General features: G+C 40.4%; 1 protein-coding gene across 18 annotated transcripts in view; it reads left to right on the top strand.

Annotated features, from left to right (window-relative positions):
- ARVCF (ARVCF delta catenin family member) overlaps positions 1 to 24374 on the top strand; it is a 151998-nt gene that overhangs the window by 4412 nt on the left and 123212 nt on the right. For all 18 annotated transcript variants that reach the window (XM_015877596.2, XM_015877593.2, XM_015877590.2 and 15 more), the window contains one exon: positions 6682 to 6748. The gene's annotated coding sequence lies outside the window, so the exon portion shown is untranslated. The remainder of the gene's footprint in view (positions 1 to 6681; positions 6749 to 24374) is intronic.

The raw sequence follows: 24374 nt of genomic DNA, 5'->3' as shown, positions 1-24374 counted from the left end.
AGTGACTTCAGAAGTGGTTCTTAAAGGTGGGCTGTCTCTGAGGTGTGCAACTTGTGCTTTTCAATAGCTTTAGGTGAGTCAATTAGATGCTTGAGTTAGAGAGGGCAGACACTTCAAGATGCAAATAAAAACAGGTGGACAAACAGCAGTGTGCAGGGACGTTTTGTACCTGTTGATGAGTGAAATGACAACAACTACCCATAACATTTTGATTTGGTTTCAGATGTCAGCAAGTGTACCCAGCAATGGTCCTGAGGTATCAAAAGCATAGGTTTGTTACGTGTAGTGGTTCTAAATTGAAGAATTTTCCGGTAGGTTTAAGACGGTCTCTTCTTCTGCCTGAATAAATATCCCATCTGACTTTATTCTATCGAAGTAATGTCAAGTGAAGTATCACACATGAATCCTAACTTAAACTGGCAGCGTTCTGCTTCTTGATGCCACAGGCTGGGTCATACCGTGCTGGTATAACTTCTCCACGTACTGGCAGCCCGGTGGTTCTTTAATTCAGTGTGACAATACAAGTAGTGGGTTATTGACAGCAGCTGAAGCGAGACCATTATGACTGTAATCGATAACATACCTACATGGAATAACAAGTACTACCAGGGACATATTTCGTATTGATTCAGGCATTTATGCTGTTTGCACAACCCCCAGCTTGCTCCTTCCATAATTTGTGTAATAAAAATCTCTACTTTAGAGAAGCTGTTACTAAGTTAAATACCAAAAAATGATGACATGATGAATTCAAGATGTAAATTACATATTGAAGATTTTACTATAAGCAGAAATAGTGCTTGCTAAATTCCTGTGGGTTCTGATTCAGGACCAAGGCACTTCCTTACTGTAGGCTGAAAGATAATGGAAGTAAAAAACCATTTTCCTTCTCCCAAGGCAGTATTTAGAGGTGGAGGTAAGATGTTTTTAATGGGATTTGACAGTGGAATTCTACTGAGTTGTCATCCCTGAGTTTGGTAGGAGTTCTTTACCACTAACAGTTTTCCTTATTGCAGTTCTTAAACTGAGATGGAATTTTCTCTTAATACTGAAATGTATTCCTGTCTCTCACTAACTGAGGCACGTATTTTAAAAGATTGATTCTATCTTCTGATTTTCTAAGCCTAAAGCCGGTAAAAATTGAAGAGAGAGTGCAGATTATTATCAGGAAATTGGTAATGAGAATATTCCTTAAAAGTAATGCCCAGCTTTGTGGAGATACTTGCTGAATCTCTTCCTTGCTACATCTCTATTCATCGTGTTGATTAGGTGATGAGCTGCGAGTCCAGTGGAAAATTACTGTACATGTATGTTGATTTAAAACCTTTATTAGGTTTGAAGTGCAATAAAACTTTAACAGCGCATCACAAATAATCTTGGCATGTGAAGCCTATATAAATCTTCCACTGTAATTGCTTATGCAGATTGATGTGTATTGCAAATCTTGATTTGAATGCCAGACAAAAGTAAAATGTGGGGCTGTGGCGTGTGCGAGCTGCCTGGATACACAGCCTGCTATTTCTGGTGGCGTTATCATCTTTATAGCCAAATATATCTGCAGTTTGTCAACAGGTGTAATCTCAGTGTAGACAAGAAATATTCATGTCTTCAGGTTTGTTGTTAATCAGATTATTAAATAAAGTCCTAATTCTTGGTGAACTTGTGGATTTTATTCATCGCTGTTTATGCCATTTTAGTGGCGTCGTTGCTTTGTTCTAGAAGACTTTTGGTATTCAGATATCTTTATGTATTTCTGTGGTATCTCATTAACTACTGGAATTCATAGGATTTGGGAGATTTTGGATCATAAGGTGAACATGAAAATCTTATGGCCTTTTTCAGCATGCATGTTTAAAATTGCGCTTGGTTTTGAAGGCATCTAGTTCCCAACCTGAGCAGAGTAATTCAGAGGTGCCTGGAAAGTCGGGGTTTCAGAATACGAAGTTTCCATTTATACTATTGTAAACTGCATAATGAAGCCCAATCTCCACTCCAGATTCAATAATTCAGAGGATATTGAACATCCACACTCGCTTCAGGCTGTGTAGTGGACTATATTGCCCACAATTAAACAGATGAATGCACAAATAAGGATAGGCATCCCTCTAAACTGTTCTGTCTATATTTAGCAAATTCTTCTCATTTCCCACTCTGTAGGAGGGTACTGATGTCGGTAACTTTAACGTTGGCCGGTAGAGCTGTGAGTGTTTTGAGCCCTGTATGTTTTGCTTTCCCATGTTATTTTGGCCTTGTATTCTCTCTGTTTCTGTTTGATGTCCTTTTAGATGCAAGAGGTTTGCTTCATATCCTACCTGAATGTACGAATGAGTAAAAGCCAGCTCTTCGTGCTGCAGAGGACTAGGAAGTACTTGAAAGCTTCACAGGGTAAACGTTCTGGAATTTATGAGGAATATAACCAAGGCAGGGGATGATGCAAAGAAATCTCCTTTTCATGAAAACCAAAGCTATAGAATCTGCAACTTCTTAGCTTGTTTTAGGCATTGATACTTGAAGGGCTTCAGTTTGTGTTTTCATCTGGAAGTTATTTCTTCCTTCTGCTGTCTATAGTTCGCTGTTATATTCCAGTATTGCAGTGTCCTCGCTTACTTGCTGTTCTCCCTGTTGTTAGGTAGTTAGATGACTAAAATGTTTTTCCTTCTCTCCTGAAGACATCCAAGCTGGGTCTGCAGTCTTTAAAAGTTTCTAAAAATATGTGCATCTTTCAGAGGAAATCTCTTTGCTGCTTTAATACACTGGTTGCTTTTTAATCAGAAATAAGTGGACTTGTATAAAGAACAAGCATGGGAGATTAAAAAAGAGTAGTTTAGACTGGGAGTATTCCAACAGATACTCAGGATAACTTTGCTGAAGGGATGCTGCTCCTTCTGTCACCATGGCATGACACTTGTGTTTCACTGGAATCCTCTCACACTGACCTCAGTAACACTATTGCAGGACCGTGTGTCTAGGGGAAGGGTTTACATGAACTAAAGGTGGCACAGGGGGTGTTAGGCAATACTAACGTACTCACCTGGGAACTGAATGCAAAGGTGTTTTCCCTGTCAGGAGACAGGCATTAGTTGTGCTGAAAGAACCACAAAAAGTAAGCAGTTGATGCATAAATAAAACCGTTTATTGGCTCTTTATTGTTTCTGGCTTTTGAGGTACGGGCTCAATACCTGTGGAGTGATGAATAACCACCACTGTGTTTTACTCTGTTAAACAAACTGGCTACTGATCCCAGCAATGAAAGAGCTTACAGGTGCCAAATGCGGTTCTGTCTGCTGCAATAAAACAGCTGGAGCAGGAGGCTGTAGGCTGGAGATTTAGTGTGCTGTGTGACTGTGCTGTGCGACTGTGCTGCATGGCTCCACCAGTGATGCACAGAGCTCGGCCTGTGGGAAAAAGCTTTTTAGTCTTTCGAGTGTATTTTGTCATGGTACCACAAAGGAGGGGAAAGACTAATGAGGATTGCAGAGCAAACACAACTATTTCCTGTTGAAATCTATGGGAAAGCAGCTGGTTGTGCAAAAGAGAGATTTCTTTTAATTTTTGCTTTCTGCAACCAAAATTGTTGGTATCTTCCAAGATGAATTTTAAAGAACGGAGCGGTTGTTTCAGAAGGGTGAAGCTGGAGCTGCAGTCTGTAGGAAAAGATGATCTTCCAGGAACTTTGGGCTTTGGTTAAGTCCTAAGTATGATGTAGAGATTCCAGGAGCTTTACTGTCAGTATAGTTGCTCAGCTAAGAAAATAAGAATTTCAGTGTCTGATTTAAATCAGAGCTTTATGCTCTCTGTAGATCTATTAAGGATATCTGCATGTAGGCTACAGTGTGTACTGCTACACACAATGTAATTGTATACTGCTCTGAGGTTGTTGTGAAGGGAATCAATACCCTTTGCTTTGCTTTTCATTACTGAAGGCATCTGAAATGTTGACCAACTTTATCTTACTTGTGTCAAAGGCATCACAAAGGCCTTACGTACACACCATTCGACCTACTAGCACAGCTTGCAAAGAGCTGTCAGGCTTAGACTGTCTCTTGCTTTCTGACTTGATGAACTGAAATCTAATGAGGAGGATCCTACACTGCGGATGCATCTCACAGGTGCACGCAGTGTGGGGAGTCCAGAATGAAAATAGTGGTTTTAAAAAGAACCCCAGAGTGCTCCTCCTTATTTTGGAGCTCCAGATTGATTATTTAGTGACTGGTAGCTGCACAGATGGAAAATATTTACAGCGAGTTGGTAAATTCTAATGGGGAAAAGAATTCCCTCAAGATATTTCATTCTACTGAATGTAAAATAGGAAAGGAATTGTGCGTAAATGTACGAGTTGCATCATTGTAGTAATAGTCACTGGATGCTCTTTTGTCTTGTCTTTACACCAGCGCAGTTTGACTGGGTATACCTGAATTATGTGTTTTAAGAGAACTTGAAATAGGATTGACTGTTCTTTGGGAAATATTTGGCATCTCTCTCCCTGCTAAATAGTCCTTCTTGCAGCAAATGTCACTTGGGGCTTTTCTAATGAAGAAGAACAAACCCAATACCTGGCTTGTGTATTGTTGTTGCTTCACACGAACTCAAGTGGCTGATTGCTGATAAAAATGTCAAGGTTGCGTTTATACAGGTTTCTCCCAGTTCCATCTCAGCATGTGCTCTCACTTGTATTTTGGAGGCAAGGCAAGCTACGTGTATGTTCTCCATGAGAAGTTAGGTATGTAAATGTCTTTGGTGGTATGAACTTGAAAGAAACTTAGAAGGCTTGTGGAGCACCAAGACAAAATCCAACTGGTCGAGAGTAGGTGTAGGATCCAGGAGGAAAATCTGTGCATGTTTTGTGTGTCCTTGGCTGACTGGGGAATTCAGAGCACTCACTGGAAGATGAAGGAATCCAGCTCTCTGCATTATTGGACCCAGAGGCCATACTGTGTCATTACTAATGCATGCAGGCATGTTCAATAAAATTCATGGTTATACATCTCATTGTCATTTTCAGAGCTCATTGATTTAAGTCGCTCCCACCAATACCGAATACTGCAACAGGCAGCATGGTGTGATGTGCCCGTAGGAACTACATGAAGAGTCATGTTTCAATTGAACATTGAGAGGAAAAAATGACTCTAAGTGTGAACAAACGTTGGAACAAGTTGTCCATGGAGTCTGTGGAGATTTCCTTCTTGAGATTTTCAAAACCTGTCTGAGAAGATTGTAACTTGCTTAGATTGACTCAGATTTTAAGAGGGAGCTTGGATTAGGGGGTCTTTATTGGGCCCTTTGTGTATCGATCATTCTGTCTAAGGAAAGCATTTATTAATTGAATGTTCTTCAAGTTAGTTTATCTTTTGCAAGAGGAAACAGAATTGAAATGATCCTAATGGTGCAAGGGGCAATTTCTACCTGCCTTCCTTAACCAGCAAATGTAACCCATGAGTGAATCTTTGAGCAAGGGCAGTATGGTTGTACCTGCTGAGATTATACCGTAAGCTCCAACTTTTGGTTGGAATTTTAAAGAATTTTAACACATTTATTTAAATTTGAAGGCTTCCGCTCTCGCTGCATGCAGCTGGTTTCAAAGCACATTGAATATAATCTTCTAATGAGTTTGGGCCTTATGACAAGATGTGCATTTCTTCTGTGATTTTATTTTGTTTCTATTTGGTATTATGTTCTTGGTGAGTAATACTTGCAGTGGCTTTCCTACTAAACCACGTTAGCAACAGCAGCAGGAAGCTGTAGTGTGCTCAGCTGGAACATTTTTGTCTCTGGGGTTCTTGTTATTGCATTGAGAGTAAGAAATAACTGCCTGCTTATCTTTGTAGTATTTTGATTCCATTCTCCCACTCATCCCCTTTTCTTGTTCAGTGTTATTTTATTGGTTAGGTTTAAGGCAGATGCTAGGAATAGTAAATCCAAGTTGATTATAAGAGATAGTGCCTGGCACTGGCATGTTTGTAACTAGGAAGATGAAAACAATGGGCAGTAAATATTTTGGACAAGCTGAAAGAAGTTGCTAAAATCATTCATCATTATTTTGTCTGCTAGGCTTTATAAACCAAACAAATCATTTCCTCTCATCTGTGCACATTTTCGAACAGCCTCAGAGCTGTTCTGATGGTGTTTGGAGCTGTATTTCTGCTCAGCACTCACTGCTTTTTGTTGACATATTTCACGTTCCCATCCCTTAACTTGGTAAGGGCGGTACTCTTAGGATGTGGTGCTGGGACAGTCCCGGAACTGAAGGTCTGTGCTTTTTGTCTCTACAACTGGACTACATGAGAGTGCCTCAAGGACGTGTTTGTAACACTGAGATAAAGGTGCTCAGCCTTTGCTTAAAACCCTGTACTGTGGGACTGCGTTACCCAACGAGCATGTTTTGCTCATCTCATGGGGATGAGGCCTGAGTTGTTAAATCTGTGGCAGCAAAATGAAACAATTTTGGAACCAGGTCATCATTTTCAGCATCAGTAGCAGGTCATACTCTTGTCAGTTGGCATTGGCTCAGTGTGATGTTCCGGTCAGAACTGTCTGGGTGATGCCTGGAGTTGTTCTCTAAGAGTCCTTCACCCTTTGTTTGGAGCTGCTGGTAGCAGTGCCCCCCTGTTAGATCAACAAGCTGTTAGTAACTTGGTTGCATAGTTTTTACTCAGAGTTTGATCAGCTCCTTTTGTTTTTCAGAAATATCCGTAACTGGTTTCTGCTTTATGGACAACGGAAGGGACCGAACAACTCACTGGAAAGAGTGGTAAGAGCCAGAATTTCATTACATTGACTTCTTTTATTAGCAACATATACTCCAAATCTGGAAGGCATAATGGTTACTAATGTAATTCTTCTTGCTGCTTACTGTTCTAGACAGTCTCACAATTGTCACTCTTCAGACACAGTAAAGTGATGAAAGACTCATTCAGTTTTTTTTTTAATAATAGTCTTCAGTAGCTTTAGTCAAACAGTGGGGTTATTGAACTGTGTGCCTAAGATATGCAAGACTTTTAATTAGCTTGCCTGGCAAACTACCATACAAGAACAGTTGCCTATGTAGCCAAAGTGCAGACTAATTAAGTGTATATAATATAGCCTCCCAAACTTCATAAAAGGACCTTTGCAAAACGTTTTGTTCTACTGCTGTCCTGCTTTTAAGGCAAGAGATCTGGCTTCCAGAGTCTTAACAGCTTGCTCTCAGCCACTCCAAGCACTTGTGTTCATTTGTACTATCAGGCTTCATCTGAGGTGTGCCATACATTTTCAGAATGATGATGCTTTCAATGTATTGCCCATCAGCCATGGAGATCACCGGGTAATTCCTTTACAAGTGTAACTTATAGGCTCAGATTGCTTGTATGTATTAATATAATATAAAATAGAACTGAGTTTTTACAAACCATAGACGTCTGCAAAGCTGGAGCTGTTTGGAACCGTTCCTATTCTTGCAAAGGTCAGCAGAAGAATTTCTGTGGCTTTTAGTGAGCGTAGCATTGTACTCTCTGAGTGGGAAGAATTATTGCCTTCTCTCTAAAATGGCTTTTAATCATCTCCAGGGTGGAGTTACATGAAATCGAAGTAACTGTTGTACTGTTTGATTATGAAATCTTATGGGAAGTGCGAGGTGTGACACAAAAGTAGCATTTTAACCTATAAATGTTTTCAGTTAAAAAAAAAAAAGCCTATGCTGAGTAATTTTAGAAAGGAATTTCCCTTTCATGTAGTGTATATCATATGTGGATGCTGATCAGTCCCTTCCATATGTAGCTCTCAGGAGCTATTTTTATCTGGTGTATCTGACACCAAATTTATTTATTTTGAATTTAAACTTGTACTATTGTTTCTGCTTGCTGTAACTTGCAGATTAAGTCTGAGTTACTCTGTGTTGGATGCTTGAGAGTTTACCTCTTTACTTGATTATCTTGCTAATGGTTGCACAAGCTTCTCAGATTTGCAGCTGAGTCCTAATTTTGCCATCATTATTATCCCTGATTCTGGTGCCTTTGGTGATGCCGAATGGTCTCAAAGACTGTTGAATACTTATGTACAATATACGTGCCTTTAATTTCATTTATTTCTGTTAGAATTACTTTGAATGATTTTGTAACTCCTAATTCAAAATGGTTACTTAATAGAAAGTGTAGGGGGATTTACCTTGGTGCTGCTTATGACCTGGCATGGTTTGTGGATGACTTTGTGCTGTGGACAGCTTTAGAGCTGAACTTGTGTTAACCTGCATGAGGCAATCACAAGGCACTGTGTTTTTGTGGGGACAGTGATGTGTGCCTCCTCTGAACCTTGTTTGTGCTGCGAGCTGTCCTGACTGGGACGCAATGGAGCAGAGGGGGGAATTCCAAGTCTGTCATACAGTTCCCATTGCTACAGGAGCACAATGACTCATGTGATTGTGAATTAGTCCATTTATGCTGCTGTTAAATAGAACTAGAATTCTTTGAAATGTGTCAAAGCAGTCAGCTATAGGCACTGTATGTATGTGAGCACTTAGAATTGTGTCTGTCAGAAAAGTCGCACACCTATGCATACAAGTATTGAAAACAAATGCTTGTCATCCTCACAGAATGTGCCTTCATTTTGGTTAAATATGCAATTTAACTTCCCTGTGAGATCTTTTGCTGCCTTATTCTTAGTAGCCATGCTGGATTTCATCATGTTGATTGAATTGGGAGATTAAAAGTTTAGGATTTAATCCACACTTCTGTAGCTGGAGTCATGGTGGCCCTTCTTAGTATTTGTTCCGTGCTGTTGGAAACATCTCTGGTAAAATTGGCCTGGTCTGTTAAAACTACAATGAATAAAACTTCAAGACCCGATCTCTTGATTTACTTTTCTTACAGCAACATATAATAGAATTGGCAAGACATAAATGCTAGATGAATTTTCTCTTTACTTAGCTGCATTAAAATCCCTTCCAAGCAGATAAAGGAGATTTAGTTGATGAGAAGAATTAAACAATAAGTATAAAGCATTATTTAGGATTGGCTTTGAAAAATATCAGATTCTTATCTTTCCCTCTTTAGAGACATATCCACTTCAATTAACTTTCAGTTCCGGAACTGATAGAGATGCAGTTGAGATGCAGCCATTTTTCACCAGCTGCACCATGCACCACATAACAGCTTTTAATTGTTTTTTTCTTAGGTATTAAAAAGTTTATTTCATGGAAAGTGACAGGCAATTATATTTGCCTTTGCTACTGCTCTCTGCAATTGTGGTATTATTTTTCTGTTGTAAATATTTTGAAATTATCCTGGAGAAAAAAGCTTTGTGTTAAATATTGATTGAATGTTGCCTTGTTTTTTTTCTCTCCTCCCCGTAAAGCTGTTTGCTGGGTACAGAGTGTTGGCTAGAACAGCAAGGATGTTCCAGGAGCAAGTCTTCAAAACCTGACTTGTCAGCTTGTGTTGAATCTCACTGAAGATTGTCAACAGGAATTTTCTAGATCTTTTTTCCCCTCGTACAACATAAATGGTCTTTGCTTTGAAGAGCTGATATGTCTGGTTTTGTACTCTTGACATTACTATGCCTGTATTTTGAGGCCTGTTTCAAACTTTAACTGTCACCCTTGCCTTTTAGATTTGAAGCTGTTTTCCCTCCATTTGAAGCACTGAGATCACTGGGGTCAAAAAGGAGGGTAAAACATGGAACACTCCAACAGAGCCCTTATGAAAGGACTGTTGAATTTGAGTTTGTTAATTAGTGCATGTTGAACATTCCTGGTGATTGTCCCTCCACGGGCAGCTCTGTTGAGGCCACTGCTTGAGGGCTGTGCTCAGTGTTGGGCCCCTCACTATGAGAAAGGTATTGAGGCCCTGGAGTGTTTTCAGACAAGAGCAGTGAGTCTGGTGAGGGGTCTGAGCACACGTCTTAATCTGAGGCAGCTGGGATCATCCAGTCTGGAGGAGACTTAGGGTGACTGTGTCACGACAGCTCACTGACAGGTTGTAGTGAGGTGGTGGTTGGCCTCTTCTCCCAGGTGACAAGTGACAGGACAAGAGGCCTCTGCTCTAAGTTGTGCTAGGTCGCGTGTTAAGAAACATTTGTTCTTTTAAAGAGCAGTAATACTTTGCAACATGCAGCTTACCTACATTCTTGTAGGTGTGGATTCAGAGCTAGTCAGGCCTTCCTGGCACTGTAGGACAAATTTAATCAAAGGTGACTTTGATTATGGAAGCAATGTCTGCTGAAGATCGAAATGGAACCTGCCATTTAATTTGAAGTTTTCATGTGATCTGCATTACTGTGTAGCTATTCCATAGTAAACAGTTGCTCCTGTTTATTGTATGGAAGGCATGATGGAGGTCAAGTTTTCCAGTCCAATGGAGAGCCATGAAGATTCAGCTTGGCAAGGTGGAATGTGAGATAATAAACGCTGTGTGGGTTCTTGACAAAGTCAAGTGCAGGAGAAGCTGTCATACAACTGTAATACTCACGTCATTCAGCTTGTATTGAAGCTGTGCTGGAAAAGGACAAATACTGAAAGCACATTTATTGTCTTTAATCACAGCAGATACACCAGTGGGAGTTCTCAAATTTGGTGGAGCTTGCTAGTAGATGTGTCATGTCAGCTGGCTTTCAGGCTGAGCGAGTTACTGTACTCAGTGGGGTGCTTAATTTTTCACGGGTGGAAGGAGTTGTGTACAAACTAAAGACTGAGAAAAATATCTTTGGTCACAATGGAATTTGTCAAACAGACATGTGTGTGCTGTGCAGTTGTTCATGCTTGTTAATGGCTAATTGACTTCCTTGCAGCTCAGCTCAGATAGGAAGGTTTTTGCCTTTTTTCCCTGTGTAAAACACAGAAGAGAGTGCTGCTGCCTCACCTGGTGTGCTTGGTGTCTCACTAACTGTGGGCTGCTCATTCACTGCTTAGATTGTGAGAGCAGATGACTTGCAGTGTAACACTATATCTATCTTTGAGATATGTGAGAGACGCAGGTTATTTCCTAGTACAGTTACAGGAGCAAAAGTTACTTAGCCTTTCTGAAGGCTATTGAATGTTACTGCAGTTTTTCTGAGTGATGTACGCAGATGACATTTTACATCTTGGTCTTGTGACCAATCAACTCTTCTTATTATGTAAACTTTTGCTAATTTCTGCATATAATGTAACTCCCTTTCTTCTCTCTGGGAAGGCAGCAATGGAAACAATAGCAATGGCAATGGATTGTGATTTTGTTTTTTTTTTTTAAATAGCAAATTATCTTGGTGTAGTGAATTAGAAGACCATTCTTGATCAGAAACTGTGATCAATTGTGAAACAGTCAAGCTACATTAAAATGTGACAAAAATTGTAAATTCTTAATATTCATCTAATACTGTGGGTGTAACATAGAGTAGAAGTAATTTTATCTTGGTCCACTGAAGTAAAATTAATCAAAAGTGCAGGAGAGAGTGGCATTTTATTTTGTCACACCGTGACTGTAAGGTATTTCAGAATAGGGTGAGTTTAAGAGGTAGTTCTTGCTGGAAGGGATGAATGTGGGATTGTGTGTGTCAATTTATAATAGGAAAGGAATTTCATTAGCACTACTATAAATTTGTGTTGTGGGAGGAAGAGTAAAATAGATTCTCATTGACTTAAAATGTCACTGTCAATTCTGGCTGCTGGAGTTCTCAGCAGTTCATTGGTTGAATATGTGGAAGAAAATAGGACTGAGGATCAGCCCTGTTCTCTCTAATTAGGATCCTTGGGGTTTTGTGTGGGCTTATATGTTTGTTGTTGCAAAACATTGTGCTTTTTCATTTTCTCCTTACACCCAGGTGCTCTTTGATTTCTGATAGTGCTTTGGTTTTATTTCTGGAACGCAAACTGCCCTCTCAAATGCAAAAATACAATTTCTAGTGCCTATATTCCATACCTTCTTCCTTCTGTTCTCCTGGAAAGTCCTTGACATTTCTTCGCTTGCTCTTTTTATTGCATAATGTTTACGCTCTGTTCTTGTCTGGCTGCTGGCTGCTCTTTCTTTAATATTTCTCTCCAGCTTTTGCTTATTCTGCCTTTCCAAGAACTGTACAATGAATCCATTTTCCTTTTCTGTCTTCGCTATTCTGTCTTTTGCTCCATTTTTCCCCCTCAAAGTTCTAGTGTGGTCCTTATCAGTCGTTGTTTGAAATTGAAGTCTGCATGGTCTACCAGTTCTGGGTTTACTGTCTGGTTTATAGCATACAGGCATAAACATTAAAAAGTGTTTGCTCTTGTTAGTTTCTGATTATTGTGTAGTGGGGAAGTGTTAAGGTGTTAAGGCTTCACATTTTAAATATGGCTTTAGTTGAACTATTGCTTCTCAAAGTATTTCCACTTATCTCTGAAGTCATAATTACAGCATTCATTGCATTTCAATATATTTCTGCTCTTAGCATTCTCTTCATGTCTTGGAGTTAAGTCATTCCTCTCAGCTATTGCTTTTTTTCCACCCTTACTGGAATCTGCATTTTTGGACCCCATCTCCTTAATCAGTTACATTACGTGTTTCTAACGAGACTCTCTCATATGTGTAGAGGATCTTTAGTTATGTTTTACATGATAACCTCACTTAGTGCCTTTTTTAGTGCAAGACTCATTATGAGAATGAGTTGAACAGCCACATTTTGAAGTAGGCATCTTCAATTTGGACTTCATTAGGAAAGAGCTGCTAAGCCTTTTCTGTCGCAGCCATGATGCTTAATGTATTTACATGCTCAAGCTTACTCCTAGAAATAGTTGGTGTTTGTGCTGTGGTTACTGTCCTGTCATGTGATTTGGAGGTGGTTTCAGAATGCTGTTCCTCTGGGTAGAATCCTTTCTCTGATTTCAACCAAAATTAATAGCAAAGATAGGCACCGTTTTCAAAATAGTAGATCAAAGATTTACAAGAAAATCAGTTAGAAATTTAATGAAACTTGATGATCTTGTCCCTGCCAAGAAAAGCCAAGATTTGCAATCCTCTTTGAGAATAGCTGTGAGAAACCTAGAGAAACAGCAGAATGGGTGAGTTGAAGTGCCAGTATCTCAGACCTGTCTGAACATTAGCCCTGCCTTCTGTAAGAAAAACTGCTTCTAAATAGCTGGTCTCTTAAACACGCGCAGAATTTTACGATGCATAAATTGGCAAGCAGCAAGCAAAGAGACTTCAGAGTGATGAATGGATGACAGGGTGCAAGACTGAAACTGTTTTATTCATGGATTGTGAGGTCAAGAATCGCTGCTGGGAAGGGGGTGGCAGTTGAAGGAGAGACAGAACCCAGGAGCTGGAGAATCCAATGAATTACTGAACCACGTTGTCAGGATTCTTTTTGACAGTTACAACTCTGGCTTGTAACTCTTAAATGTATTTTATTGTCATGAATTTTCTTCTCCCAGCTTTAATGACATCACTGACAACAGCTGCTTCCAGTGTCACTGCCTGAATCCTCCTAAACTTCAGTTTATTCCCTCACATATGAAGCAAAAGGTAGAAACTCTTTCGCTTGTTTTTATTTCCACCCCCTAAACTGCGCTTCTTCCCCACTCTGTCTGAGGGTTATAGTGTAGTCACTAGGTTGCAATTATTCTTTGTAGTGCTGTCATAGTATGCACTTAACATGAAGGTGTGTTTCATATTCTTAAATACCCTGAAGTAAAGCAAATAAAAATGGGTCTAAAAACGGTTTTGAATGAGTTGCTATCCAACCTTGTGGTAAACATCTAATGAGCCCTTAGGTTGGGAACGGGTGAGTGAAGAGCCTGAGATCCACAGCTGTGAGTCAGTGTGCTGCACACTGCTGCAGGATGCTTGGGCACTGCTGATGTGTGGATTTGCTTTGCATGCTTACTGATGTATAATGGGGAATTCTATGTAGCTGTACTACAGAGTGTTCTTCTTAAGCCTGCCTTTGTTCCTGCAGTTATCCAGCAGCACAGCACAGTCTGCTAGTTTTATCTACATGGTGAGCCAAAATGTTATAGGCATACTTAGTATGCGTGCCCTCGGTTAATCGTGACCCTTACAATCACTGAGCTTGGAAAAGACCTTTAAGATCATAACATTCATTGTGCGCTGGTTGAAGTGGGAGCAAAGTACGTGTTGTCTTACGTAGAAGGGAGTGAGTTACATACCTGCCAGACAAAAAGCTTGCTAAAATAGCATCTGTTTTCCTAAACAAAGCAATTACTTGTTTTAATCCTGAAATCCATGAAGTAAATACATTGCGCTTTCTGCTTTAGCATATGTTGATTTTTCTTTTCTCTGGAATTGGCAAATTAAACTTTGCTTTAGAGCAAAACCGAGTAACATCTGAGGCAGTTCTATGCCTCGTGAGTTATTGGAGAGGACGTTTGGTACGTAAAGCTTGTTTTCATTTTGCTAGCTCCTCTCCATTTCTCTTAATCCCTTTAGGAATCTTGGTTTGAACCCTTTTTGAACAATTTTTAGAGGCCGGGTAACCACTGCAGGGAATGGAAGGAATTTTAACTATGATCTCCCTTTCCCCTTACATTTGTCCCTTCCTGGACTGCAGTCCTTTCTGCCAATTCCAGCAAAACATGCCAGATGCCAAAATATGCTTTGATAATCCTGAACCCTGTCACAGAAATCACTGCCTACATGTGGGGTCAGGGGATGTTCAGGGCAGTTATTTTAAATCCTTGAAATTCTGTATCTGTGCAGTAAGTTTGTAGAAGATACAAAGAGAGCTGTTTTCTTAATTTCTCTTCTTAACTGCAGCAGTCTGATAAGTGAAGGCAGGGCTGCTGGGTGTTTTTGTGTAACAGTAATAGAAGTGTAGAAGAAGATGTGAACTTTCTCCATAGTCAGCTGACAGAATAGGATGCAGCTCAGACAAATTTGGTCAAACTTGAGCCTTAGTCGTAACTTTGTGCCCGATTCTGTCTTTTGTTTGAACAAAAATCTCCATAATGAGCTCACTGAAATGAGGCTGCGGACAGAGGTGCTCCTAAGGAGTGCAGATGTCAAATCGTCTTAAAGGTGCTTTCTCAATAGTCTGAAACATCTCTTAAGCTTTGTGCCATTTGGCTTTACCACCATCTAAAATAGTGTTTCGTTTTTAATGGGAGTAAATGTGCAAAAATATACTGAAAATGTAATTCCTGGACATTTTTGGAACCCCATGGGATATAAGAGTGTACCTGCAAAAGCTGTTATAAATGGAGTGTTAGTAGGTGAAAATTATTTACATTACTTTCATTTTCAGTGTTACTTGTGTTTCCCTCTTTCCTTTTGTATTATGTAGGAATAATAAGTTAATTGTGCTACGAACAGAAGGTCCAGACTTTGTTAAGCGTAATGATGCTTAACAATAAAAAAGAGATGGGCATAGTTTGTTTAAAAGAATTAGAACTGTATAAAATCACTTGCCATCTAGAAATGCTTGTGTAGGTTGGCGTCTTTTGTGCTTCAACACGCGTGGGATGATTTGTGTAATCCGTTATTGATATACTGTAGGAAGTTCAATCATTGAACAGTTCTGTTACTGCATGTATCTTGGTTATGGCAAGATAAATCTCCTATGACAAACCTGAGACAAAATCCTATTAATTGTGTCCTTCTTTTGACTTCAGCTGAGTCACGTCCAAGTTCTCTGACAAAATTAAATATGAGGGAATGGGAAGAGGCTGCTTGTCATTAATGCCTATAGAGGCAAAGCTAAAATAACTCGGAATTGGGGATAAATATACTGACAGCGCAGAGAAACAGTGGTGAATAGGTATTGATTTGTGTGACTTTTTTATGATTATAGAATCCACAACATTTCACATATAATTAGCTTTAATCCCGTAATGAAATAACGTGGTTTATTACTCATAGTAACGGAGCTTAGCATCATGTAGCTGGGAATCCTGTCAAGATGACCTGGAAGACAGAGGAGAAACAAGGTTTGTTGTGATGGCATAAACTCATCAAGCCGAAGGTGGATCTCAGTGTGGGTGAGTGCAGGAATGCCATCTCGCCTGCCTTGTGATGCAAATGGCAGCCTCTAATATGAAGCTTTGGATCAATTGATTCGTTTCTGGCCGGCAATGGCTTACCCGTGCTGCACTATAATGAGCTTATTTTCCATAGTGATTGTATGTAGGTGGGGGCAGCACAGAGAAAAGAGCAGAAGGGATTATAAAGAAAGCAAGGGAGGTGATTTAAAGTCCTTCATGTGGAAAGAGGGGCTTAGAGATGGCTCTTCCCTCTTTTTGCAGCATGCTTTCTTAATTTTAGGAGTGTGTAATTAACTGTGTGTGTTCCAGTGTCCTCCTGGAGACGTGCAGGAATTGGCACCAAGTGAGAAATGTCACCCACGAAGATTAAAATCTGGCTTCTGCAGCATCGAGTTATTTTGCTTTTAGTGTGATGGTTTAGATGCTGAGGATAATTACCGCAGGCTCTGATATGAACTGAAGGCTCACAGGACAGCTATTTTTAACAGTGGTACTAAAAGTTACAGTAAATTATTAATAAATTCAATATCCAATTTGGCAAAAGCTGATAGCGCTGGCTTTAACTGTTCATAAGCTACATAGTAGGATGTTGAGGGAATTAAAGACAACAATAGTAATCAGAATTAGCGGTTTATTAAAGGAAAGCTGCATTGCTTGATGTCCTGAGCGTTGCTGTTGGGCCACGGGTAATCAGCTGGTGCATCATGAATTAAAATGTGGAGTAGTTCTTAGTTTTAATTTTCTATTTGTTATCATTCCTTGGAAACAGCTCCTTTGCTTCTGTACAGATCTGGAGGGATCTGCAAGTTCTTAAAGGCAACATTTAATGTACTGCAGGGGTTGGATCTTATGGCAGGCGGATCTCAAACAGGACAGGGCAGCTCTGGGAATTACGTGACTGATGGCCCCTGTTATGACTTCAGTGAATATAAAGATGCCACAGTAACTCTTTGCCATCAGCCCGGATGTTTTTCTGTCCTCCTGGAGACCCCTCTGTATGGAGATGGAATTGTCTTTTTTGTATTCATTTGGTAACCAGCGCATGTGTCGAGCTCTTGCAGCGATTTAGGACTGTGGCTTCAAGCTATTTATAGTGGGATAGGAGGGAGTCAGCTATTCATAGTTGAACGCAACTGGAGAGAGATATAGGGAGGCAGAAATGGCATTTGGATTAGGATCTTTTTGGTAGGCAGTGACTTTATAGCTTTCTTGCTCACAGTGCTCATGTTTATAATGGGCTTTCATTTCCCTGGTGTCACTTCTGCATCTTGTCTGGGATTTGTCATTCTGTCAGCAGTGAGTTTTCTGTTCTAGTTTTACTTTTCTTCAAGAGTCTTCTCCCTGCCTATTTTATTGCTCATTAGTTTCTAGCTTCAGTCCCACAGCTTCATCCTGTGTTTTCTGGTCCAGGGCTTTTTGACAACACAGCATGTTGTGGGCTCTGTGCTCTGACACATGCAACATCCTCCTGGTCAGAAGACATGTTTTTCTGCTGATTGTTTTAGGTTGGTCTGTGTGTTCTTTTTGTTTAGGGGGTGGGGGAGGTTTAGGTGACAGCAAGCAATTCTCTCCTGGTGGTGATGCTTTTGTTGTGCGTCTGGTATCATCCCTTCTAAATGTCTACACTGATATTTCCAAACAATGGGGAAGGAAGAGCATGATACCTTTCCATGAAGCTCCCATAACTGTCCTGAATGGAGCAGGAGCTTAATTAAAGCAGAGATTCATGGTAGTAAATGCTGGGAAAATTGTCCTCTGTGGAAGCTGGGCTTTATGCTCTGTTGCTGTTTGTGCTGATGCATAAAGCTCTGACTTAACATTGCCACATACGAACTTAACATTCCTTTACAGATGCAACTGGGCGATGTAGCCAAGTAAGAGCCTTGTAAAACTTTCTGTTCTGTTCATTTCATTTCTAGGATTGACTTTAACATTCCACTGTAAAAGATCTCAATTATTCATTAAACCAAGTAGGTTCTGGAACAACTTCAAACCTGCCTGAATAATTTAATAGAGCGTATTTCTGTACATAAAATTTTGCAGATTTGATGGTAACAAATTCATAAGCGTGGCCTCATTCTCTGAAGTTCTGAGGTTTTCCCTCTTTGCTCCAACAAGAAGTGTTGTTTTCCTTTCACTCTGTTACTACTCATTGGAATGTGTTAACATTCCTGGCATGGATGAGGTCTAAAAATGTTATCTGAAGCACTGGAAACAGTCTCCAGTCTTCCTTGTGCTTTATCTATTTACATGAAAAAGACTGTGTTATTGACACTGTATCATATTTATTGTAGGTTCCAGGATCTTGTTACCATAGTTACATCTGGTATTCAGGAAGAGTTTTGCTGGGTTCAAAGTTATGCTAATTGACAGTTTCTTAAGGAGAGTAATCCTCAAATTTCAGACAATAATAACTATTTCTTGCTCTAAAACTTGAGAAACTCGGTTTTCTTCCGCAGGCCCTCCTAAAACAAAACCTACCAAAACAATGTGGCACTGAGTGTATTTAATCTTTCTCACAGAATGATGGTTTTTTTTGCTTGAATACCTTCTGCTATTTGCTCAGTCTTCCTCCTGCCTTTTTTAACCTTCCCCCAGCTCAGAAGAAAAGCAGCCATTTTCTGATGCTTGTACGGATTCTGCTGGAGAAGTGACAGTAATCAAATGTCTTTCCAGCTCTTTTGTGTGTGTGATGCACCTCATAGTCCAAAGAAAGATATACAGGTTAAAGACATGGAAATACAAAGTGTTATTTATACTGAACTGTTGCTCTTGAAGTAAATTGACTTTCCCTTAAAACAAACAAGCAGAAAACCTAATCTACCAGAACTTAATGCTTGTCTCAAGCTTTTTCTCACATTATTATCAAGAAAAGAAGCCACACTGGTTTAAATGAGCAGAGATCTTTGTATTGAAGATTTATGGTAAACAACCTCTGTGTGTAAATGGAACCTGAAAGGCAAGCTGGATCTACAAGATTATTGCAAATGCACAAGTTGGGATAAGCTCAGAACTTGTTAATTTCAACCATTTGGAGTTACAATCGAGCCACATCTACTCTGGGAGTGTTTTATCTTGTTTTGAGCAGGGACAAATTATGTCTTCTGCAATTTCTACCCAATGTGAGTAGTTAAAATCCTCATGGAAAAGGCTTTTGTTGTGGCAGATGAATTTTATGATAGTTTGTATGCCTGGAACCGCTGTTCCTTAATAGCTAGAATAGAGAGAAGCAGCTGCTGGGACTGTTGGTGTGAGGATCTCCCAGAACCACGGGGGTAATTGGAAGAGTTTGAGATGGTGTTTTCAGGAAATAGTGGATGGACTGCTTAACTCCTGCTTGATTATTTGATTTATATCCTTTCTTTTAAGGATTAATTTGATCCAGGGAGGTTCTGAGGGCATTGCTGTTGCCAGTGACTGAGCTGCTCTCAAGGCATTCTGCGTTGCTGCATTTTCTGTATTCAGTCCAGCCCGTAGCTCCTGCAGTGCGAGTCCTCCCTGGTAACCTTTCGTTCTTACAGTGCTCCTGTCAGATGCTCCTGACAGCTCTGGAATTTGCCTTGGAGGAACCTGGCTGCCCAAAGAATGCACAAAAGGCTGGGTTTTTAATTTAGAGCTTACTGCTTAGCTGGGAGTATAAAATTCAACTTACTGGAATCAGAGACGTGGTTTAATGAGTGCGATAAAGGATTTACTACTAGGAGGTCTGTTTTCTATGCCTGGCTCTTAACACTGATATGCTGCAGTGTTGCACAATTCATTTTTGTGCTGCATGAGCCTTTAATGACACTTGGGTTGGTTTCCAGATTTACTGTAGTCGTTGCCTCTTTTCCGCTGTGAATCCTAAGGTTAGGTTTTGTTCTTTGTGTGCATTTACATAAAAAATGATGTGGGCTAACAAAATAGGAGGCATTACTTTTGGAGCAGACCTTGTAGGTGCTCTTCCTGCTTTGAGCCCTCCTTCTCTGGTAGCTGCTGTGAAATGGTGAGTGGTTACATCCATCATGGGGTCAACGACAAAGAACCATGAGGTGCTGTAATGGAGACTATGTTCATGTAAGAGTGCAAGGAACAAAACTTTGGCAATAGTTTTGAAATTTGCACACTGCAAAGTGTAGCTTATTCATATACAAGTACGAAACTTTGGAAGTTAAGACTGCTTTTTCTGCATCTCCTTTTAATTTTCTTTGGGAATGCATGTGCATGTTTATTCTTCTATCTCAGAGGAAAAGAAAGCAAATCAAAGCATTAATCTGTCTTACCGAGTTAAAATGTCATCCTAATAATGTTGTAAAGCTGCTGTTTGTGCGTGGCTCACTACCTGGATTTACAGCGTTCTGTTTTGTGCATCTGGCTGCTGGTTCTGTAACCCGGTGCTGAAGGTCGTGCTGTCTGCTGGAAGGGAGGGCTCGCTGCCGGCGGAACTGGGGCCTAAGTTTCTATTAGGAGATTTTGATTCATGGCGGTGTGATTATGCAGTATGTTCTGGAGTGATTCATGAGGTCCCGTTCTGCAGCGCCTGTGATGATAGTGAAGCTGGTACTACAGCAATGGCATTATCTGTTATGACTTCCAAAACGGATTTGAATCATCTAAAAACAGTGCCGGTGTGTACTCTTATCTTGACTGATAATGAGGACCTGACTCGCCCTTAAATTGAAATTGAAGCTTAGATTTTGGGATCAAGGCATCGGACTCTGAAAACATGAGTCGTAAGGCACAGGGCTGCACTGCTGCTTTGTGCTGGATGCTCACCTCTGGTCTTACAGACTGTGCAAGGTTTCCATCTGTGAGTGTCTCATATGTTTTGTCTTGCTAGTAGGTGAACTGATACCATACTCGAGGCTGTAGCATCAAAATGTTCTATGAGCTATTTACCTTCACAAATGTAATTTAATTGTAATTATTTGTGATTCTTCTCGTATGCTGTAGTATTCCATAAAAGCAATGGGATCTCCATAATAGTAGACCTTTCTGCAGCTAAGCCATTCCATTTTTTTCTGAGAGCTATTGTAAGAATGCCAGGTTATTAGTGAGAGTGATTCTGCTGGATGAATTGCATGGCTTTGAATGATGATCTGTCTTTACTCTGCACGCCTTGCAGAACAAACACCACTCCTGGTGGTTTGGTTGTTTGGTTGTTGTCTGCCACTATATTTAATGGGATTTAAGGTATGTGCCCAGCTTAAAACCTGAGGACTGTGTTGCTCCCCTTGTGCGTGCAGTGGTGTGGGGTGGCACCAAGAGGCACTGCATCTTGTTCAGTGTGTGACAGATGTGCACACAGCTCAGGTTTACAGGTCAAATGAATGCAGTTCTTGCTGTTCTTTCTTGTTCTAAAGCTATGGCTGTACCACTTAAAAATAATGCCCCAAATGTTTCCTTGGCAAACGTGATGTATAATAAAAATATACACATAAATAACCTGGAACTTTCTTGTACCTAATGCCGTATTTTTATGAACATGTGCATGTTTCAAGTAAACGCAACTGGAGTCAAATTCAGCAACGTTAAATTTATTGGTGTTTAAGGGCAGAGCTCCGTGTGCAAGGCAGGCAGGGTCTGGCTGTACAGCATGAAACTGAATGGTTGTGTTTTTTCTACTTATCATTTCCAATGTATCTTTTGACAGTGTGTAACTGTGTGTAAGTGTTTGCTTATTTCATGTCTTTGTGTATCTGGGCATAAAGCAACATAGTTGGCTGCGTGCTTCAGGCCTTCGTAGGTCACTGAAGGCAAAGGCCTTTTTCACTGAATGCATTAGTCACATAGTGTGTGTGTGTGTACGTTCAGAAATGTAAATGAGATGATTACATAGCAGATGTGGAAACGAGCTTAAATCAGGTATTTCAGAAAGAGTTTGAGGAGAAGCAGAAATACATTTCGGAATTGTAATTTGAAGATGGAAGGGCAGTATATAGTGTTCAATAAATAGGCATGTAAGAAGGAAAACGTTCAGCCAGGCTTTGTAAATGTCAAGTGTGCAGTTATGTGGAAAAATATGCATAGCACGTAGCTAATGTGATTGGGATTTAGGGATTTGTTATGTAATAGAACTTGGGGGTCTGTTATGCAATATATGCATTGGATGTGCTCACTGCTGGAAAGGTGGTGGTATTTTTAAGTAAGACATGTAGTTGCACATTTTCTTTATTTTTTTGTTGATCTCTTCCAAGCAAAACTGCTGACATCAATGAAGCAAATAGAGAATTTCTTAAAGAATTACTGCACCTATTTCAGTTCTGTCACAACAACTTTTGTGGCTATAGGGCATTCAATGTGCAGTTTGATCCCTAATAACTATAGGTTATGTTGTAAACATAAGTTGTTCAGGAATCCACAGGCTGTGCCTTGTAAGTGGGTACCAAACTTTTCCTGAAGACCATTTCAGCCTTTGGTTGCTCTCCGTGACACTGAATCCAAAGAGGTCACATCTGGCTTTCTGTGACTTCAGTGCAGGACGTTCTGCGGTGCTGCAGTCCTAGGGCTGCTCGTGCTGGTTAGATGACCTGAATTGTTGCTTATCTGGGCAAACTGCAATTACACCCAGCCAGGTGTGAGTGAGGATTTTCCACTTGCTTGTGGTTCCAAACAAGTGTGGGAATACTGGGACTACTTATTTGCTCACCGAAATTCAGTGGCAGTTGGTGCTAATGAGGGAAATGTGGCTCTGAACTACTGTGGAATCTCCTGCGGTTTCCCTTAGGGTATTAATTACTTGCTATACAGAACTTGCTCTTGCTCGTGGCGTGGTGCTAGGAACAAAGCCTTAGGGTGTGTTTGCACCAGCAATTAGACCTTCCCTCCTTCTGAAAAGAAGCAAGCTGTGTGACTGCTTCCACCTGCAGAGCACTTCTGTGCCATCCATCCTGACTGCTGAGAGTTTATGGGAGGGAGATGCTGGAAGAGCCGTTCCTGAAGGAGAGCATCCTTCCTGTGTCTCAGATGCTGTGTGTCTCTGCCATATGATGCTTCTGCTGTCACGTGCTTGTTTCTGTCCCAGCTGAGCAGCAGAAGTTGGCTGGGATGCTTGCAAGTCCAAACTCAACAGATGTGCAGATAACCAAATAGTCAGTGAAAATGTCAGTTTTCTCTTAGGTAGGAAAAAAATACAAGATGTGAAGTAATAATTTGTTTTGATAGGATAGGTGACAGGAAAAGAAAAGGTACCAAAGTAGATGATCTGTGAAACGGTTTTAAAATATTTTCAGTAGTATCTTTAATGAGAAGCTTCATGAAGATGTTGGATGGTATTTGACAAGAGATTAGAGAATTTGCAGTTGCTTTTTTGATCTAAGCTTTTACGATTACATTGCTCATTTTGATGGAAAAAATGTTGTCTGCTTAAAATGAAACAAGCAAGTTTAAGGAGGCAATCCCATTTCTTAGTGAGATGCATCTGCCTGGCTATCAAAGAGGGCAGTGCTTAACAGGAGGAGAAGCTGTGCCAAGTGCTTGTCTATTGTGAGCATCAAAACTGCACAGGAACTGGTGAAAGTGTTCTACTTCCAATGTGGATTTCCTGGAAACTTAATTCTGTGCAGTGTGTGCCTGGAAGAAATTCCATCCAGGCACCAGAACTGCTCTGGAATAGTTGTCTGTTTGCTTGCGGAGGGGAAGAGCGTGCTGGCTTCTGCTCTGCAAAAGGTTCTGGATAAAGTGCTTTATATCGCTGGACTTTGAGCAGGGAGAAAGCCAGAGGACTGAGTGAGCGGCAAGGTCAGTGCTGAGATGTGCAGTGTAGTGCAATCAGAAGATTAGAATCGTATGATTATTTTTAACATAAAGCATGTGATAATTTTAACCAGCAGTGGAATATGTTGATAAAGATTACAAAATTATGGGGCTTGGTTATCTGGCAGATTTTTAACAAGAGATCACATTTGACTGATTAACAGATTAAGTCTTGTGGAAAAATAACCTTTTTAATTGCAAAGATTTTAATCAGACTAGGTATTCTATATGAAAAATACACGAATTACGCTGTCCTTGTACTAAATTGTTCTCTATTTAGGAAGAATGTCTTAATGTTTTCCTAACTTGTAAAAACGTGTCATGTTGAGTGTCACTGTCTGCTGTGTAATGGCCCAGGATGCAGCGGCTGCTGCTCATACCTTCCTATGGAAGCTGCTGCTCTGAACCTTCTTCAGGCCTGGGCAGAGATGAGCTGCCCTTTTCTCTCCTGCAGGAGGGAGAGCAGGAGCAGGAGCAGGACAAGGCTTCTGCTCGGCTCCAGGATGTGGGTCAGATCCACGGCATGTACGGGTTCAGCCCTAATGGCTTTTGTGGTGCAGCTCCTTAGGAGGAATATGTGATCACACAGCGTAACAAATACGCAACCCAAGAAATATTTTTAGCAGTGCTAACACAGAATGCCAACTTAAAGAAACCTATAATTTCTGTAACAGTCGTAATTAATGGCTGCAAGCCATTAAGTCTAAATATTTGAGGAAATTTGACTGCA

Source organism: Coturnix japonica, chromosome 15, assembly GCF_001577835.2.
Source record: "Coturnix japonica isolate 7356 chromosome 15, Coturnix japonica 2.1, whole genome shotgun sequence".
Classification (NCBI taxonomy): Eukaryota; Metazoa; Chordata; class Aves; order Galliformes; family Phasianidae; genus Coturnix; species Coturnix japonica.
The sequence above is the reverse complement of the archived record's forward strand: the minus strand, read 5'-3'. Positions and strand labels throughout refer to the sequence as shown.